This window comes from Neoarius graeffei, chromosome 4, assembly GCF_027579695.1.
Source record: "Neoarius graeffei isolate fNeoGra1 chromosome 4, fNeoGra1.pri, whole genome shotgun sequence".
Lineage (NCBI taxonomy): Eukaryota > Metazoa > Chordata > Actinopteri > Siluriformes > Ariidae > Neoarius > Neoarius graeffei.
This window is the reverse complement of record NC_083572.1, coordinates 45,558,347-45,579,534: the sequence shown is the minus strand read 5'-3', so window position 1 is coordinate 45,579,534 and position 21,188 is coordinate 45,558,347. Positions and strand designations below refer to the sequence as shown.

Genomic DNA, 21,188 nt, shown 5'->3' with positions numbered 1-21,188 from the left:
TGCTTGTTATTGCTGGAATAATTCCAGTGGGAGCAAAGGCTTGCAATGCACACTAGGAACTGGAGTCCTGTGTCCACCACACCGTGAGGAATTCTTGGAAACTGAGTCAGGCAGAACCCCATGTTGCATTGTCATGTACTCTGGAAAACGGAGTGTTGCAGAACACCCAGAGCAAGGGAGAGCTCATGACACTGCCCCAGAATGTTCAGAACAGTTCAAAGAAATCATTGAAAGCCCAATATTGTCGTGACATTCATGTGCATGATGAGTGCATGTAAACTTCTGAACCATAATGCATGTTGAATTTGCCTGCATCATTTTCAGTTGGTTCTAACATTGACAAAGTCCCAAAATATTTCCTTATAGCACCTGAAAAATGTCACCCACTTCCCCCACAAATTCCATGACTGAACCAAACACCTACTTCCCACATGGCCCAGTTCAACTGTTTCTAATCACACACTCCCATTAAATACTGGATGTGTAATCAGTATTACTTTTGTGCAATCAGTGTGAAGTCTCACTCCTCGCACAATGATAAGGTCACACATAGCCAGCTGATCCGTGAAAACTGAAAAATATGCAAATTAAGCCATGGTAGCTGTGACGTAGCGACGTAAGATGCTGGGAAACCAATGGCAGCAGCAGTGTATACTGACGTATGGCCTAATGGTAATGACAGCAGTGTGTAGGGTTTTTACAGCTGCAGTACAGCACAGCCACGGCAAGATGAAATAAACCATGCCCCCAGGGCAAACTTTTCACTTTCTGCAGAATATTGCTCCATGAACATTTTGAGCTTGATGGTTGCGACGGAATGCTACAGTAACCCCCAGTAGCCCATGTAAGCCTCATGTATGCCTCAAGCATGCTCCTGTATGCCTTTGCGGTTGTAACAGATGAACTCATCCGGCACTTGATCCATGGCAATTTTCAACGCAATGAAACTTTCCAGAGATGGAAGCCACACCTTACTGGTTGTCAAAGTAGCTCCCTGACTCTCACATATTCCAATGGAAGGGCCTGGAATGCTGGCTGTTTGACCCCCGGATGGCTCAAAATTGTCTACTAGCATCTACCATGAAGTGGTACCAGCTATGTGAGACCCATCTCTGACGTGACACCTTTTTTTTTTTGGTATGCGCCATGCATGGCTGCACTTCCGGGAGCTCTGCGGAAATTTTCGATTTTTATATGGCATTTCCGTGAGAAAATGACTTTAATCCATCCAGGATTGCATTTGAACACCCTTAGGAAGGGAAGGTGGCTGCGATATAGAGGAAGAAGAGCCAGTCAATGTGTACAAGCGAAGGAAAGGAGCCGTTGCTATAACATCTTATGTGTTCAACCGAGGAATGTCAGGTATGCTCAGGCTAAATCGTGTTCCCGCAATCCTGAGAACCGTATAAACATTGCTATAAAGTTGGGTCCACAGATGATAGATGAAGGACAAACTTTTTATTTTGTCCCATCACTTTTTTTGTCTAATGTTATGTCACTCTCCCCCAAAATGGATGAAGTTAGCCATGTTATTTAGAATGCAAATTTCCACTTAGTTTGCATAACAGAGACTTGGCTACAACAACATATTCAGGATTCTGTGGTGACAATTGATGGTTACAATCTTATTCGACGAGACAGGCAGGATGCTTCTCATGGTGGAGTTAGGGCTGTGTAATATATCGAATATACTCGATATATCCCCAAAAATTCTGTGTGAGATACATAAAATTATTATATCGTAACTATTGAGTATTTTATGGTCATCTGCTGACTTGCGTTTGTTTCGTGTTTGTTGCATTTGTTTAAAACATTTTCTGGTGGTTTTCTCCCTGTCCCTCAGGCAGTAATGTGAGAGGCTGCCTAAGGGTGAAAAAAAAACAACAACATCACACACTCACCAATCAATCCCGGGCAACATCTAGGTGCTGAAAGGAACTTGAGGGAAGATTTTCTAGTTTCGGTTTACAGTGCTGACTCAGTTCGTGCAATCGCTGGTGTTGCATAGGCTACCGTGTAAGCTCTGTCAATTTCAACGACAAATTAAAAATGGAAGTGGACGAATTGGTTCCTAAAAGAACTAGTAAGGGGTCAGTCATCTGGCATTTTTTTGGATATCACGAGGAGGACGTGGAACAGCAAATGCCAATTTGTAAATCGTGCAAAAAAACTGTCATCACGAAAGGCAGCAGCACTACAAATATGTTCCATCACCTGAAAACTCACCCGGTACAGTATGAAGAGTCTCTTAAACTCCGAACTACTTGCCCACGAGCTAAAACCCCCCCAAGCTAAACAAATGACCATAGCGGCCTCGTTCTCCAAAGCCACCCCATATGAGAAAATGAGTCAGAGATGGAGAGCTATAACGGATGCAATCACTAACATCATTGCCGAAGACATGATGCCAATTAGTATAGTGGAAAAACCAGGCTTCCAAAAATTACTAAACACACTCGATCCCAAATATAAGTTGCCTGGTCGCAGACATTTTACAGAGAAGGCAATAGATAGTTTTCACATGACGTCACAGAGTCGGGGATTCCCTGGTGGCGGCCATCTTGTAGGGCAAGCTTACCGTACGGGTCACTGAGCACACATTGTAACGTGCGAGTTACATTTATTTATATATTATTTACATTTATAGTTACATTATTACTATTTAAAGCTAGCAATGGTGCACACCTGTTGTATTCATGGCTGTTGTAATAGGTCAGATGATGACGTCAAGCGGAGCTTTTATGGAATTCCCACTGTACGGGAGCACAAAGGCGAGCAAACAAACTCAGCATACAAAGGAGAAATCTATGGCTTGCGAGAATCAACCGCAAGGATTATCAGCCTTCCAAATACAGCAAAGTCTGCTCCGATCATTTTACAAGTGGTAAGTTGTTTAAATAAACAATCAATTGTGTAACAAGCCTACATACCAGTTAATTATATTACAAAGTTTATACTGACATGGTACTGTAATACCACTAATGGATGTAAAATTTGTCTTAAATCAACTCGATATTATACACACACATATTTATATGCAGTGTTGAGAGCTCTAAAATTCCAATGTTTACATACCTTGGCTGTAATTAGGACACGACTCTCACTTGTTTTTGGTGGACTTCACGGACCCAGCCACAGGCAAAATAATTGTATGACTCCAGCGACTTGTATGCTTTGAGGTCATCAAGTGTGTAGGCGCTTTTACTAGTCACGAAATAGTTCACAATATCAGGGTACGATATGGATGGCAGCCCTGCATAGTCACTTGAAAATGCTTCTTTGTCCACTTCGTAGGGGTCAATTCCCCCAATCAAGGCCAGTTTGGCTGCATACCGTTGTCGTGAGATGTCGTCCAATGCATCCATATACTTCTGTTTGCTTGATTTTGCCGACATTGATCTTTATTTTAGAAAACTGACTATATAACTTCATAAATTCGTCCGAGATAATGTAGCCGGTAGTGGCGATGGTCCGTTTTGTTTGCCCCGCAAGATGGCGGCTGGGGGGCGTTCCCTGGAATGCCGTGACGTCAGTGAAAACTATCTATACCGGAATTATACACATCTGAGAGGCAGAGCCAGAAAACATTCAGTTCAAAAGTGTGCAAAGAGAAAAATTATGTTTTGCAGATCTCTCTCTTCTCTCCTTCTCTCTCTCAATCTCTCTCTCTCTCTCTCTCTATTGTGAATGTTCCAGTGGTTCTCAGTAGTCAGCTTGGAGATCTACCTCTATTTTTTTAAATAATTTAATGAAAGAGCACTTTTCTTATTTAGGCTAAATGTCTTTCTCAGTGTTGAGCTTGCACTTCATTGATTTGAGCTCTGAGCAGCTCTGTATTGTCTTGCCCCTTTGTTGCAATTTTCAAGATTGTTTTTGCAGTTTGTGCCACATCTTTGTTGAATAAAAATAGTCTTATTTCAACTCAATTGTGATTAATCACTAACATGAAAATTTAAAATGTGTTGTTGAAAACCACCTGTAAAGTTAACTAGGAATGTTATTTAATCTGCAGGGATTGTAGTGAAAACAGTAAAGAGTAAAAGTTAGATTTCATGGGGTCTTTTAGAGGAGATTTCAATATATCGAGATATATATATCATATATCATGAAATGGAGAAAATGTATTGGGATATTCATTTTTTCCCATATCACATAGCCCACTCCACCGTGGAGTGTGTATGTATGTCAAGGAATTGATCCCTTTCACTGTTCTTGAAGATTTCGAAGACGAAAGTGGGGCTTTGGAAGTTTTGTGGGTTAAAATGCATCCATCTCGACTCCCACAAGGGGTAACATGCATTATCACTGCACTCGTTTATCATCCACCAAAGGCTGATAATTCTAAAATGCTGGCGTATCTAATGACGTGTTTGATTGATCTGGAGATGCAATTTTCGAACAGTGGGCTTTTTGTGGTTGGTGATTTGAATCAATTGTGAATGATGTTAGGTTAAAATCCAACTTCAATTTGAAGCAAATCGTCCATTTTCCTACTCATGGGCAGAACATTCTTGGTAAGGTCCTCACCAAATTAAAGGACTACTACGAATCACCTATCAAGCGTCCAGCTTTTGATTTGTCTGACCACGTTTCTGTCGAAGTGAAGCCAAAGCAGAGAATTAAAACATCTCAAACAAAACAAACAATCATCTCTCGGGATTTGAGGATCAGTAATCCTCATGTAATGCGGACCTATTTAGAGCAGGTTGATGTTCCAGCCATGATCAGCACTGTGGACTCTTGTGAAAGAAAGCTGTCAATGCTCCAAACAATCGTCAAGACTGGTCTCAACTCTTTACTTCCACTGAAAACCAAAACAGTGTACCCTACAGAGCCACCATGGATCAGTCCTGCTCTTAAGAATATGATTAAAAAATGCCAAAGAGGAGGGGCGCTAGCGAGCCGCAATGGAGTAAGACACACTTTTGTGAGCTCCTGCAGAATCTCAACTATTAACATATATGACATCTACGCTCGAAAATATAAACTAAATGTGGTAACTGTGTAATTAACAACACTCGGCGAGGTCAGAGGGTTGCAGAACCGACGTTGATGGCAGCAAATCTCCAAAAATACAAATACAAAGGTTGGTCTGACACAAGGCCTAAAACTTTCTCAGCTAAAAGTCCAGACAAATCCAACCTGACCCCACCTGTACCTGAAGTAAGTACAAGCATGGACACCGAAACAATCAAACCTGACATCCTCTCCTCATTAAGAAAAGATATATTGTCAGTTATTAGAGAAGAATTGAAGAGCGCGCTGGCGGAGGATTTTGAATCACTGAAGAAGGAAATAAAAGACGTGAAAACTGAGATAGCTAACAACACAACCACTATCCGCACAGAGGTTGAGCATATGAAAGCTAATGTGAAGGCTGTTGAAGTCGGACTGTCAGCGTGGTCGTATAAGTTGTATCGGTGCAAACTATGGTAACGGACCTCAAGAAGCAAGTCGAAGATTTAAAAGAAAAGTGTGAGGACATGGAGGGCAGAATGAGGAGAGGAAACATTCGGATCATGGGTGTAGCCGAAGAGCTGGGGTCGAGCTCTCCCACCGTGGTCTCCAAACTCCTCAAAGAAGTGTTACACCTGGACAGAGAGGTATTAATCCAACGCTCACACCACAGCCTGACACAAAGAAGACCCGGAGACAAGTCCCATGTAATTATTGCAAAGCTACACAATGAGGGAGATGCCATGAACATCCTAAGGAAAGCCAGAGACCGGGGCAGCCAACTCAACTACAATGAAAACCCGATCGCTATATTCCTGGACTACACTGCTAATGTCGCCAGAGCCAGGGCGGCGTTTATGGCCACCAGAAAGACGCTTCGAGGGAAACCTGGGGTCCACTATGGTCTGCTGTATCCAGCCAGGTTCTGCATCTCCAACAACAATGACGAGCGGGAGTTCGTGGATGCTACTAAGGCAATGGACTATATAAAGAAACACATCCTTCCAGCTGATGGACTGGAGCACTGAGCGACAGTATCCTAACGGGCATCAGGTCTGAATATAAGAAAAAAAAAAAAACTCTGATATGCTATGACTACGACCTTTATGGCAATGTGATAGGATATGCGATCTATTGTGAGAAAGCGAGCTGATTAAAATGGGGGTATGTCCTTTTGCACATGGTGTAATGAATAAGTGAGAGCCCGAGATTATCGACACAGCCTACTTAAAAGTACACAATTGCCCGCCGTTTTGGCAAAAGTAAGTTACTAAAACATACAATTACATTTGAAACACAAGTTATTGAGTTTAAGGTGTCTTTATTTTATACATTGATCTGAGGTTCTGGGGCAGCTCGAGGTGTATATCTACTGACTCAGGAATATTGTTTGGCTTCAGCCCAAACCAAAGCAAACTCTGTTCTTTAAGGACTGTTCGCACAGCTGCATGTTCGAGATGCAGCCTGAAACTGTGCCCCACAGGACCAATCGGACACTTATGTCAGCCGAGTTCTTGGCTATTGTAGTTCTATGTTCAGTTCTGTTTGTGACGATCCTCTTGTTCCTCGGGGATCTAGTAAGAATAAGAGCAATAGTGAAATTTTTCATCCCCATACTCTTTCAGAATAAGAATCCTTTGTTAAAGTTGAAATGTTACAAAGCATATGCTGCTGTTTTCCTCATAATTCTCAGGTATTTTACATGTAGCGTCCAGTCTTTATAAGTATACACACTTTATTATTTGTTTGATTTTATTTTCCCCAACTTTTTTTTTCTTTTTAACTTACTTATTTCATATTATTTTACTCTCTCTTTCTTTTCCATCACATCTGACCCTGCTTTGAGTTATGGGATCTCTTAAGGTGATAAGTTATAATGTTAAAGGTCTCCATAGCCCAATCAAGAGAAAGAAAATTATTAATCAGTTAAAAAGAAATAGCTGCCAGATTGCATTCTTGCAAGAAACTCACCTCTCAGATACAGAACATGAGAAACTAAAGAAGTCCTGGGCAGATAAGGTATTTTACTCGTCACACTCATCTGGTAGGAAAAGAGGTGTATCTATTTTGATACATAGACAGGTCAATTTCACATCAACCAAAATTCATAAAGACTCTGCAGGGAAATTTATAATGGTGAGTGGATTGATTGATGGAGTAGAAGTTTGCCTTGTGAATATATATGCTCCAAACGAGGATGAGCCTAGCATTATTCATACAATCTTCTCCATAATATTACAGCATAGCTCTGGTATTTTACTGTTAGGAGGAGATTTTAACTGCGCCATGTCCCAACATTTGGATCGACAACCTGTATCTAACACTTCTACTTCTAAGATGAGCAATATGCTTAGGCATTTATCAACAGAATCTGGTCTGGTGGACATTTGGAGAAGCAAACACCCTAAAGGCAGATATTTTACCTTTCTTTTGCATAGGCATTCCTCATACTCCAGAATAGACCTCTTTTTCACTCCTAAGGCAGAATCTTATAGAATAGTTGACATAAAGATCCTCCCAATTACATTATCCGATCATGCTCCTCTTGTATGGTCATGGAACATTGGTAACAGGCCATCTACTAAACAATGGCAATTAAATGCATCGCCCCTTAATGATAGAGAATTCACTGCATTTATAAAAACTGAACTAAAAAATTATCTTGATACTAATACCGCGCCTGAAATATCACCCCTTATTCTATGGGACTGTGCAAAGGCATATATTAGAGGCCAAATCATTTCCTTTACAAGCGCCAGAAAAAGAAAAAGGGAAGAAAAACAGTAAGAGCTAGAAGACAAAATAAGGCAGCTTGAGCAGCAACACAAAAGAAACCCAACCTCAAGCTTATTGAATAATCTTACAGAGGCATGCAGGGACCTAAACAGCTTAATTAATGAAAAAAATAGAGGGCAATTTAAGGTTTATTAACCAAAAATACTACGAAAATGGTAATAGGGTGAGCAGGTTACTAGCATTAAGACTTAAAAAACAACAATCATCTAATATAGTACAGAAATTAAAAGATAATAATTCAACTCTCACAAAACCGGATGAAATATCACAGTCCTTTGCAGAATTTTAGAAGACCCTGTACAAAAATACAGATACTTGCACAAATGATGAGGAATTGGCACAATTTTTAAAAGACATCAAATTAAAAGAGCTACCTGAATCTATGGCAAGAGAATTGGATGAACCAATCACGGACCTGGAAATACGTCAGATAATCTCCATACTGAAAGACAATAAAAGCCCCGGCCCAGACGGGTATATTAACGAATTTTATAAAGCTTTTATAGAGGTTATATCACCCTTATCACTACACGCTTACCATCATGCATTACAATCTGGAACTATGGCCCCCTCTTGGAGAGAGGCTACTATAGTGGTAATACATAAAGATGGCAAAGATCCCACCAAATGCCAATCATACAGGCCGATCTCGTTATTGAATACAGATTTATGAATTTTAACATTTATCCTGGCGAGACGTGTCAATAAAATTATTACAGAAATTATCCATCCTGATCAGACAGGGTTCATAAAGGGAAGATACTATGGGGACAACATCAGAAGGTTGTTAAATTTAACGACACACCCAAAAGTTAAAGAAGAGGAGTCAATGATACTATCCTGAGATGCCATGAAAGCATTCGTTCGAGTATCCTGGCAATACCTATTTCAAATTCTGAAACAATTCCAATTTGGCCCAAACTTCATCAAATGGATACACATCTTATATTTCGGATCCACAATCTGCAGTTAAGGTGAACAGGTTTCTCTCAGACTGCTTCACCCTAGAACATGGGTGTAGATAAGGTTGCTCACTATCTCCTTTGTTATTTGATATCCGTATCGAACCATTAGCACAGCTGATTATGGATGATGATAATATAAAGGGGGTTATGATAAATGGAGAACAGCATAAAATTTCAATGTATGCAGATGACGTACTGCTGTATTGTACAAAACCTATAACAACAATACCATACTTAAAGAACATCATTTCCAAGTATGGATACTTCTTGGGCTACAAGTTAAACGTGGACAAAACAATGGCCATGGATATAGGTGGCAACATCTCAGATACAACTAAATTGCAGGATGGGTTTAAATGGCCAGTAAATGGCATTAAATATCTGGGCATTCATATACCACCTTCATTAGAAAAACTGTACAATTTCAATTACAAAAGTTTAATCCAAAACATTAGTAAGGACTTGGACCGATGGTCAATATTGCCTCTATCTCTACTGGGCCGCATTGAGAGTGTCCGTGTGAATGTGCTGCCTAAATTACTATATCTGTTTCAAATGTTACCCATTGACATCCCCAAAACTACATTTGACAAATTGGACAAACTAATCTCAATATTTATCTGGCAGAGAAGGCGACCAAGAATCAGACTAAAAATGTTAGTTATCTAAAGCAAAGGGAGGGCTCAAACTACCTAATTTGAGATATTACTTTTGGGCTGCGCAACTAAAACCATTAATAATATGGATTCAGGACCCATCATATACACACTGGCTCAATATTGAAAAGAGTTTATGTGAAAGACCTTTACAGGCCTTGCCATTCCTAGATGTCCATTCAAGCAAAATAAATATGGGAGAATGGACCAAAATCACGTTAAAAATATGGAAGACAATAAAATATACATTTGGCCTGTCTAAAACAATTTCAGCACTTACAAATATTGGATATATAAATGATTTTGTGCCCTCTAAATGAGATACAGATTTCAGAAAATGGTCGAAGTATGGACTCACCAACTTATATCAACTCCACGATGCTGGCAACTTTAAATCATTTGCACAGCTATAGGAGGAATTTAAACTACCAAGCACAGATTTCTTCAGGTACTTACAGTTAAGGGATTTCTTATTAAAACACAAAGACTGGGTCAAAGTTGCTAAACCAATGCTAATTGAAGAATTATTGATGAAAGTACAAACAAGAAAGTGGGATAAGAAATTAATAAGCTATTGCTACCAAATATTCTTGGGCATGAATTTGAATAATACTGCACAGATTAAAGAGAGATGGGAAATTGAAATTAACTCCAACATATCACATGATATGTGGGAAGAAATATGTACTGAAGTCTCATCTCATCTCATTATCTCTAGCCGCTTTATCCTGTTCTACAGGGTCGCAGGCAAGCTGGAGCCTATCCCAGCTGACTACGGGCGAAAGGCGGGGTACACCCTGGACAAGTCGCCAGGTCATCACAGGGCTGACACATAGACACAGACAACCATTCACACTCACGGTCAATTTAGAGTCACCAGTTAACCTAACCTGCATGTCTTTGGACTGTGGGGGAAACCGGAGCACCCGGAGGAAACCCACGCGGACACAGGGAGAACATGCAAACTCCACACAGAAAGGCCCTCGCCGGCCCCGGGGCTCGAACCCAGGACCTTCTTGCTGTGAGGCGACAGCGCTAACCACTACACCACCGTGCCGCCCACTGTACTGAAGTACATTTGGTAACTAATTTAGCCATAATTTCAGGTGTCCGAAAGAACCTCATGATTACCTTCCATTTAAATTTCCTCCATACATTCGAATTAGAATTATTTGGTAACTAATTCGAATGTATGGAGGGAATTTAAATGGAAGGTAATCATGAGGTTCTTTCGGACACCTGAAATTATGGCTAAATTTAGCACTATATGCTCAAATAAATGCTGAAGAAACTGTGGCCCACACATTGGCAATCAGACCCACATACTTTGGTTATGCCCGAAACTGGAAACATTCTGGGAGGAAGTGTTTGAAACACTTAATAAAGTATTTGGTGGAAATATTACAATGGACCCAATGGTGGCTCTACTAGGTCTATTACCAAGAAGCATCAAAGAAAGAGCCAAAAAAAATATCTTTTACAGATACTGCTAGCAACAGCAATTAAATGCATTACAGTAAGGTGGTTGAAGCCTGACCCTCCAACATACAATATGTGGACGGAAAAAATAAAGGAAATATATCAAATGGAACAAATAACATATTCCCTGAGACTTCAAAAAGATATATTCACTAGAAGGTGGAGCCCTGCTGTGGGTATACTGTTATAGTGTGGAACCCATACAATATGAATCCGATCTGTATTATTAATCTGATTTTTTAAAATTCTATTTCTTTTATCTTTTGTTTTATTCTGTTTTATATTTTTCTTTGTCATTATAGTCTCCGTCTCCCTTGTTGTATCATAGTTGTTACCATGTGTATTGAAAAACTTGAAAAACAGCAGTTATGATGAATATGATTCTGTATATATGATTTTGAATGAAACTGAAATAAAAACTAAGTTTAAAAAAAAAAAGCCAAAGAGCTCTCAGCCAAGGCAATCATATTGAATTTAGATACCTGTGGAACCGTATCAATCGTGAACACAAGAAATGTCGATCCAAATATTATGAGAGAAAGGTACAGCATCTAAAGGAGTGTTCCCCGTCAGATTGGTGGAAAGAAATAAAGCGACTGGGTGGCGTCACTAATTCTTTTGCAACCAAGGACAATGTGCTGAAGTCCGTCTGTCACCTTGAGGGAATACGTGATTTACTGCCCGCTGACCTGGCAAATCCTATCTGTGCCTCACTCATGTACCACGCATGCACTTATTAGCATATTGCATAATTGGTACACTGGCAACTGATGGAAATTGACCCACGATCTGAGTGGTTTTGCTCGATTTCTGTAAAGCTTTTGACCTAATTGATCATAACATGCTGGTTAGGAAACTTTCGACATATTCCAATGCAGATTAAGAGCTGGACCGTCGATTTCCTGATGGACCGAAAGCAGCACGTTAAATTAGCACAAGACTGTTTTTCTGGAATTCTGTGTCTGCTAGCATTCCTCAGGGGACCAAACTAGGCCCTTGGTTGTTTCTCATTATGATCAACGACCTTGATGCACAGATCAACATGTGGAAGTACATAGATGACACCATGATCTCAGAAGTAGTGGAGAAAGGCCAGGAGACCAACATTCAATCTGTTGTGGACACTATTTCCAGTCAATCTAGCTCTGAAGGATTTCGGCTGAATGAAATCAAATGTAAGGAACTCAGGATTAGCTTTGCAAAGAACAAGCCAGATTTTGAGCCGATTTTGAGCCAAGGCGGTCTTGGACACTCTTCCCATACGGCTGGATGTACGCCAGGACCCAGCTGTTTTCGGTGACTCACAGGAGGACAGAGAGAGTCGGATTGCCATTGATCACCCTAACGGGCAATCCTTTGATCACCCTAATGACTCGCCATTCACACCCAGCCTCCAGTGACCCACACCAACATGATGCCTCAATGACACCTTAGATGAGCTGGTCATCAGAATTCTGATTCTGATCCAGGAGAAGATAAATATCTGATACTCCCTATTAGTCAGACAGAACTGAGGAAGCCTTTTGGATGAGAGGTGAAACGTTTTCAAGAATTTTCAAGCAAGTCCAGTTGCCCATTTCTACCACCCACAAGAGAGGCAGGGGCATTCAAACTGTTTGGTGAGATGAGTTCTAACCCGCAGCACAGGCTCTACAAGCTCCTCCCTGCAAGGAACATTTGCACTTACACATTAAGGCTACGTTTACATTACGTCGAATCAGCGGATCATCAGATTAATGTTCTTAAAATGATTCGCGTTTACACTAAAACCGTTAGCCGTGCACACAGCAACACCAATACGCGGATACGCTCGGCTCCGCAGGCATCCTGCGCTCCAAATCACTCCGCCCTGAACAGCGAGTGCCCTCTGGAGGGTGTGCACTCCGGCCCTGCGCAGCTCACAGAGCGCGCGAGTGAAGTGAACAAGCCACGATTCGGGACTGAGCCGCTGTGTGTGAGATCCCAGCGCATATCACTTATTACTTGCAAGTGGAAGGATGGCAAGCCTAAAGACAATCATAACTACACAATGGGCAGTATTTGCATCAGTATTTGCAGTATTTTCATACTTTTATACTCTTTAATGAAAGGTGATACAAGGCGGAAGTCTGCGCCGTTTTTCAGCAGTCGCGTCACATGACCAACGCCAGCGAATCAGGAAGGTGGATGTCACAGTGACGTTGTCCAATGAGACGCCAGCTAGAGCTCAGCACAGCGTATTCGCGTATTCTCAATGTTTACACAGCACCGGAGCTGATACGATCTAGATTGAATACGTGGACGCTGGCGGATTCCCGTTTCCCCGCTTTTTCAGGGGGGTTAATGTAAACGGACAGTGCATCCGCGAAGAAAACGAGACAGATACGGTCTAGTGTAAACGTAGCCTCAGGAACTCTAGGAAGTTTGCCTGCCCCCCTTGCAAGACTGAACGTTTTAAGAATAGTTTTATAATGAGTTTTGCATTTACATGTTAATATGTCAATTCTACAACCCCGATTCCAAAAAAGTTGGGACAAAGTACAAATTGTAAATAAAAATGGAATGCAATAATTTACAAATCTCAAACTGATATTGTATTCACAAGAGAACATAGACAACATAGCAAATGTCATTTTGATACATTTTGAAATTTCATGCCAAATATTGGCTCATTTGAAATTTCATGACAGCAACACATCTCAAAAAAGTTGGGACGGGCAATAAGAGGCTGGAAAAGTTAAAGGTACAAAAAAGGAACAGCTGGAGGACCAAACTGCAACTCATTAGGTCAATTGGCAATAGGTCATTAACATGACTGGGTATAAAAAGAGCATCTTGGAGTGGCAGTGGCTCTCAGAAGTAAAGATGGGAAGAGGATCACCAATCCCCCTAATTCTGCGCCGACAAATAGTGGAGCAATATCAGAAAGGAGTTCGACGGTGTAAAATTGCAAAGAGTTTGAACATATCATCTACAGTGCATAATATAATCAAAAGATTCAGAGAATCTGGAAGAATCTCTGTGCATAAGGGTCAAGGCCTGAAAATCATACTGGGTGCCCGTGATCTTCGGGCCCTTAGATGGCACTGCATCACATACAGGCATGCTTCTGTATTGGAAATCACAAAATGGGCTCAGGAATATTTCCAGAGAACATTATCTGTGAACACAATTCACCGTGCCATCCACCGTTGCCAGCTAAAACTCTATAGTTCAAAGAAGAAGCCATATCTAAACATGATCCAGAAGCGCAGACGTCTTCTCTGGACCAAGGCTCATTTAAAATGGACTGTGGCAAAGTGGAAAACTGTTCTGTGGTCAGACGAATCAAAATTTGAAGTTCTTTATGGAAATCAGGGACGCTGTGTCATTCGGACTAAAGAGGAGAAGGACGACCCAAGTTGTTATCAGTGCTCAGTTCAGAAGCCTGCATCTCTGATGGTATGGGGTTGCATTAGTGCGTGTGGCATGGGCAGCTTACACATCTGGAAAGACACCATCAATGCTGAAAGGTATATCCAGGTTCTAGAGCAGGGGTCACCAAACTTTTTTCTCTGGGGGCCACATTGTCGTTCCTGACTGTGATGGGGGGCCGGGGTCGGGTCAGCTATATCACATAGAATTGTATGACCCAGACAAATATGACCACCAGCAGGCCTCATTGTGTAGTAGAGATTACTAGCCTGGCACGGCCATCCCCACTACTATATCCACACTACTATATCCACACTACTATATCCCACACTACTATATCCCCACTACTATATCCCCACTACTATATCCCCACTACTATACCCACACTACTATATCCCCACTACTATATCCCCCACTACTATATCCACACTACTATATCCCCACTACTATACCCACACTACTATATCAACACTACTATATCCCCACTACTATATCCCCACTACTATATCAACACTACTATACCCACACTACTATATGCACACTACTGTATCCCCACTACTGTATCCCCACTACTATATCCCCCACTACTATATCAACACTTGATTCCTGGCACATATTTGTTTATCTTTACTAGTGGTTTGCAAAAGTAGTAATTGAGTCTTCACACTTTGTTTTAATTTGAAATACCACAGATATTCCATTTATTTGTTTTCTAATAAAAATAACATCAAAGCTGTCAAGGTAAGAAACATCTGCCTAGTTGAGGTGATTGACACTGGCAAAGGTGAGTGGAAAATTATAAATTGTAGGTAGGCCTGTTGATATTATTAATAATATAAATAATAATTGTATGCAGCACTTAATAAAGGTCAAATAAATAGGCCTATAAAATAAATACATTTAAAAAAACAGTGAAATTATAATAATATGAGCAATAGATCACAGCAGTTGTGCTGTGTCCTGCACGTCATTGCTCTCATCCATGGCCAAAGCAAAAAACTCGAATTCTGACGCTCTCTCATTCAGCTGGTCATACACGTTGTCCCCCAAATCTTCGGTTCGCCTGGTCATAGTAGGTGCGGAGAGACTCACCGCGTTGAGCGCATCCTTCTTGTCGGGACACGCCTCCTCGGCCACAGCAAGCATGCATACTTTAACAAAGTCCCCATCAGTAAACGGCTTTCCATGAGTAGCCAGTAGGTGAGCTACCTTATAGCTAGCTCGGACAGCAGCCTGGTTGATCTGGGTTTGGCGAAGGAATACATTCTGTTGTGCAGCCAGTCCGCATTTCATCCTCCGAATCCTGTCTTCTCTTGTTTGCCCTCGCAAACTAGCATACTCTTTGTGGCGGGTTTCATAGTGACGACGCAGATTATATTCTTTGAAAACCGACACACTTTCTTTACATACAAGACAAACTGCACGGTCCTTACACTCATAGTTCGAATTACGTGGGAGCCAATGGGAGCTGAGCTCCCATTCCCTCAGGCTCCCATGAAAGAAGCAAACTTAATTTTCTGTGGAAGTCTCTCAAATACGTCATATATCACCATAATAAGCTTGAATAGCCTATATCACCATATAAATATAAATAAAACTCATTTCATTTCCGATCACCATGCAGCCATAACTTTGTATTGAATGTGTTATTAAACCGCAACATGTACGGCTGTACTTCACCACCACACCACTATGCGCGCAAACTGAAATTTGCAGCCTGCGAAATCGAATGTGAAGTTAAGTCCGAAGAAGACTTGTCCTCTATCTCACAACGATCTTCCTTTGTTTAACTATATATATATATATATATATATATATATATATATATATATATGCAACACCGTGTGGGTGCGTGCATGCGCGCACCTGTGTGTGAAAGCTGTGCACTGCAGTGCGCAAAAGTGCGCTGGTCCAGGAGAGCGAGTATGCATTGCTTTTTTTTTTTTTTTTTTTAAATAGAGACCCCCATAGGGTCAAATTTATAATTCGAACCCTGCTTACACTGAACGAAAAAATAATCGGTGGTCCACTGTTCTTTAAAAACTCTGCACTCTCTGTCAGCTTTTCGCTGACCGCTCGCCATTTTGCTGTCCTGAACACTGGCAGTTCTCTGCGCGTGCGCTGTCGGTCACTGCTTGATCGCGAGCATATGACGAAAATTCGGAAAATATGAATAGTTCATTTTATAACTAAATATCAATTTAATTGATAAAATCAACAAAATACAAGATGCAGACATGTTATTATTTGCCGAAAAGCAGTTTAAAAAAATAGGCCATGACCACTTTTGGGGATTGCCTCATAGGGCCGGTTCAAGTGATGGGGGGCAGAGGGGCTGGGGGGCCGGTCAAAGGGGGGTGGCGGGCCGGATCTGGCCCGCGGGCCGTAGTTTGGTGACCCCTGTTCTAGAGCAACATATGCTCCCATCCAGACGACGTCTCTTTCAGGGAAGACCTTGCATTTTCCAACATGACAATGCCAAACCACATACTGCATCAATTACAGCATCATGGCTGCGTAGAAGAAGGGTCCGGGTACTGAACTGGCCAGCCTGCAGTCCAGATCTTTCACCCATAGAAAACATTTGGCGCATCATAAAACGGAAGATACGACAAAAAAGACCTAAGACAGTTGAGCAACTAGAATCCTACATTAGAAAAGAATGGGTTAACATTCCTATCCCTAAACTTGAGCAACTTGTCTCCTCAGTCCCCAGATGTTTACAGACTGTTGTAAAGAGAAAAGGGGATGTCTCACAGTGGTAAACATGGCCTTGTCCCAACTTTGAGATGTGTTGTTGTCATAAAATTTAAACTCACCTAATTTTTCTCTTTCAATGATACATTTTCTCAGTTTAAACATTTGATATGTCATCTATGTTCTATTCTGAATAAAATATGGAATTTTGAAACTTCCACATCATTGCATTCCGTTTTTATTTACAATTTGTACTTTGTCCCAACTTTTTTGGAATCGGGGTTGTAGTCAAATTTTAAAGTTTAAGTCAATTTTTATCCATCCATCCATCTTCTCCCGCTTATCCGGATCTGGGTCGCGGGGGTAGCAGCCTAAGCAGAGCAGCCCAGACATCCCTCTCCCTGGCCACCTCCACCAGCTGTTCTGGGGGAATACCGAGGTGTTCCCAGGCCAGCCGAGAGATGTAATCTCTCCAGCATGTCCTGGGTCTGCCCTGGGGTCTCCTCCCGGTGGGGCATGCCCAGAAAACCTCCCTTGGGACGTGTCCAGGGGGCATCCTTACAAGGTGCCCGAACCACCTCAACTGACTCCTTTCGATGTGGAGGAGCAGCGGTTCTACTCCGAGTCTCTCCCGAATGACCAAGCTTCTCACCCTGTCTCTAAGAGAGAGCCCAGCCACCCTGCAGAGAAAACTCATTTCTACCACTTGTATCCGCGATCTCATTCTTTCGGTCACTACCCATAGCTCGTGACCATAGGTGAGAGTGGGAACGTAGATGGACCAGCAAATTGAGAGCTTTGCCTTTTGGCTCAGCTGTCTCTTTACCACAACAGACTGGTTTAGCGTCCACATCACTGCTGATGCTGCCCCAATCCTTCTGTCCAACTCCTGCTCCCCCTTACCCTCACTCGTGAACAAAACCCCGAGATACTTAAACTCCTCCACTTTAGGTAGCAACTCCCCCCTGACCTAAAGTAGGCACTCCACCCATTTCCAGCTGAGTGCCATGGCCACGGACTTGGAGGTGCTGATCCTCATCCCAGCCACTTCGCACTCAGCTGCAAACCATCCCAGTGCATGCTGTAAGACACAGATTGATGAAGCCAACAGGACCACATCATCCGCAAAAAGCAGAGATGTGATCCTGATGCCACCAAACCAGACACCCTCCGCCCCTTGGTTGCGCCTAGAAATTCTGTCCATAAAAGTTATGAACAGAACCGGTTACAAAGGACAGCCCTGGCGGAGTCCAACATGAACTGGGAATGAGTCCAACTTACTGCCGGCAATGCGAACCAAACTTCTGCTCCAGTCATACAAGGACTGAATGGCCTGCAGTAGTGGGCCCTGAACCCCATACTCCCGAAGCACCCCCCACAGGGCACCACAAGGGACATGGTCGTAAGCCTTCTCCAGGTCCACAAAACACATGTCGACCGATTGGGCAAACTCCCATGCACCCTCCAGTACGCTTGCAAGGGAAAAGGGCTGGTCCAGTGTTCCACGATCAGGATGAAAACCACATTGTTCCTCCTGAATCTGAGGTTCTGTTCAGTTTCAGAGAAACTGGCCTCTCCTCTCCAGCACCCCAGCATAGGCTTTCTCAGGGAGGCTGAGAAATGTGATCCCCTGTAGTTGGAACACACTCTCCGGTCCCCCTTTTTAAAAAGGGGGACCACCACCCCAGTCTGCCAATATAAAATAATTTTTATCTCATCTCATTATCTGTAGCCGCTTTATCCTGTTCTGCAGGGTCGCAGGCAAGCTGGAGCCTATCCCAGCTGACTACGGGCAAAAGGCGGGGTACACCCTGGACAAGTCGCCAGGTCATCACAGGGCTGACACATAGATACAGACAACCATTCACACCTACGGTCAATTTAGAGTCACCAGTTAACCTAACCTGCATGTCTTTGGACTGTGGGGGAAACCGGAGCAAACCCACACAGATACGGGGAGAACATGCAAACTCCGCACAGAAAGGCCCTCACCAGCCATGAACCCAGACCTTCTTGCTGTGAGGCGACAGCGCTAACCACTACACCACCATGCCACCCAAATCATTTTTCTATTTTTGTAATTTTTTTTCTCATTCTTATGCATTTGTTAACTTAAACGGAATTCAGCCAATATGGCTGCAATGTTTTAGTAAATAAAGTATCTATCTATCTATCTATCTATCTATCTATCTTAGCACTAACAACAATTTTATACTTTTGTTCCCTGATTGCTATTCTGTATGAACTGTGGTTATTTTTGTATACTTTTGATGCTCGTTTTGCCTTGGTTCAATCTATTTGCCAGTCGCTTGACTTTCTGAATGTTTTCATTGTTTGACAATGATAATTGTGCTACTTAGCATGGTGAAAGGTTTGAGATCAGGAAAATCTGAGTTGCTATAGTTCCGAAAAGAACTTTAAGGTGTTCACCACCTGAGGAGTGAACACCTTTAAAATCAACATGCTGCTGTTGTAATCCTTCATAAGCCTAACACTCTTACTCTAAATACTAGCCAGTTAGTTACAGGAGTTATAGTACTAACTCTATCCAGTTTGATTATGTTGACAAGTGGAAACAAGAAAGCAGACAAATTGATTAAATCCAGTTAATCCGATTGTTATTAAAAATGCCAATTTGGGTCTGTTTCTTCTCTTCAGCTTTTTCTTTTTATGTTTTTTTAATTGTTTTTATTATTTATCACTGCTTCTTTGTGATCTTCTGATGCTAGTTACATTAGCTATCTAATTTAGCTATGTAAATTGAAGTTTGTATTCTTTTCACACCACAGTGGAGCCCCATATGACTCCCTAATAATAAGTCATTTTAACAATTAAGTATGCATGTTTTGTTTTTTGTTTTTTAATCTGTTTTAAAACTCACAGAACCCCTTAATGGTCAGAGGGCCCTAAGCAACTTCTTACACCATTTATTAAAAAAAAAAAAAGGCCCTGGTCCCAGGAGGTATTAAAATAATTTTAATACACCATCTTTAACTGGTCTTCACCATTCTATTACTTTCTTTGCTCAAGCGAAGCTGATTAAATGAGCCCTTGGAAGCCTAAAGTTTAACTCTTTTTTAACTCTTTATATTGATTAAATTTCCATTAAAAAAGGGTATTTAAAAAACAAAGACAGGGAAAATGGTTTCCAAGTGTAAATAGGACCAAAATAATGCATATTATTTTAATAAATATATTTTATTTACTATATTGAGATTGGGTTTTATATACTCAAGAACACTATACAGGCAACCAAGCTGCCACTGCCCACATTTTTCTGAATATGTTTTCAAATATTATACTTATGAGGAGTCCAAAAACAATAATGTTTCGTTTTATTATTTGTAAGCAACATCTTGCTGGAAGGGGCGGCACAGTGGTTAGCACTCTCGCCTCACAGCAAGAAGGTTCTGGGTGTTTGATGGGGGCCTTTCTGTGTGGAGTTTGCATGTTCTCCCCGTGTCTGCATGGGTTCCCTCCAGGTGCTCTGGTTTCCCCAACAGTCCAAAGACATGCAGGTTAGGTTAATTGGTGGCTCTAAATTGAATGTGAATTGTTGTTTGTCTCTGTGTGTCAGCCCTGCGATGATTTGGCAACTTGTACAGGGTGTACCCTGCCTCTCGCCCATAGTTAGCTGGGACAGGCTCCAGCTTGCCCATGACCCTGCACAGGATAAGCGGTTGCGGACAATGGATAGATCTTTGCTGGATAAATAACTGTGTATCCAGAAATTAATTAACATAAGATAGCTAGATAGGTAACAAGACTACCAAACATACTGTAATTTTAATATACTGTAAGAATAACAATAATAGCTATTACTGAGAGCCATGGTTCTATTTTGAAGGAAATTGCTATGAACTTTTAACTATATTATACTTGCAGAACAGGTCAAGTGCTTTTTAAAACAAATCTGTTTTTACTATATAATCTTGTCTCGTGTAGTTCAAATGACCATTTGTGTGGTACAAGTGATAGACACTTCCAAGACATTAAGAAAAGCAAAGAGGGGGCGTCGTGGCTCAGGTGGTTAAGGCGCCATACCATGAATGCGGGCGACCCGGGTTCGATTCCGGCCCGAGGTCATTTCCCGATCCCTTCCCATCTCTCTCTCTCCCGCTCATTTCCTGTCTCTACACTGTCCTATCCAATAAAGGTGCAAAAAGCCCAAAAAAATATCTTAAAAAAAAAAAAGAAAAGCAAAGAGAAAATGTTAAATAGCAATATTATCCATGTGTTGAAGCAC

The 21,188-nt window shown here is 41.6% G+C and overlaps 1 protein-coding gene across 1 annotated transcript in view; it reads left to right on the top strand.

The window, feature by feature from the left end:
* Window positions 1–21,188, top strand: part of rbpjl (recombination signal binding protein for immunoglobulin kappa J region-like) — a 98,553-nt gene that overhangs the window by 67,310 nt on the left and 10,055 nt on the right. The gene's annotated exons all lie outside the window — the stretch shown is intronic.